Source organism: Mercenaria mercenaria, chromosome 8, assembly GCF_021730395.1.
Source record: "Mercenaria mercenaria strain notata chromosome 8, MADL_Memer_1, whole genome shotgun sequence".
Taxonomy (NCBI): Eukaryota; Metazoa; Mollusca; class Bivalvia; order Venerida; family Veneridae; genus Mercenaria; species Mercenaria mercenaria.
Genome location: NC_069368.1, coordinates 12,988,507 through 12,989,150, shown reverse-complemented (window position 1 = coordinate 12,989,150; position 644 = coordinate 12,988,507).

Here is a 644-nt window from a genome sequence, read left to right as displayed (position 1 = left end):
TGTTATTAATTTTGATATTTTTCTGTAAATAGGTCAGACTTATACGGTAAAGGTAAATTTTATTTACCGTCGCTTTATGCAACAATGAACCTAAGCTCAGTAGAGCTTTTGAGTGACCCTAATTTAAGAACAGTTAAGAACAGTTAAAACCAATTATACCTTACCCCCAGCAATTTGTTGGTACCCATTTACAGCTGGGTCGGCTGAGGCAATCGTGATTCAAGTGTCTTGCCCAAGGACACACCGCAACTGTCAGCTATCTAATCCATTGGGTACTCACTGCTAGTTATACTAGCTGTAAGTGCATTGGTACACAGCCCTGCCAATGGCCGCACGGGTTTCTAATTAAATTTGCATCCCTTACTCATTGTTGAAGAAGAGGACTCGGCCTGAAATCACATGGGACAAAAGTTTTAGCTCGTTCTGAAACTGATACGCTCTCGGCCTACAACCGAAACATGGAAGACAAAATAATAAAATTCATCTGTAGACAAAAAGGTCTTCGAAACTATATTGAATTATTTACGAATGCGCATATTTGTATCTAAACACGTTATAGCTAAATAAAATCAGGTCTCTCTTTTTTTCCGAAGACGGCTGTAACAAAAATATTCATGGGGTTGAGATCTAGCCAATGCCTCCTA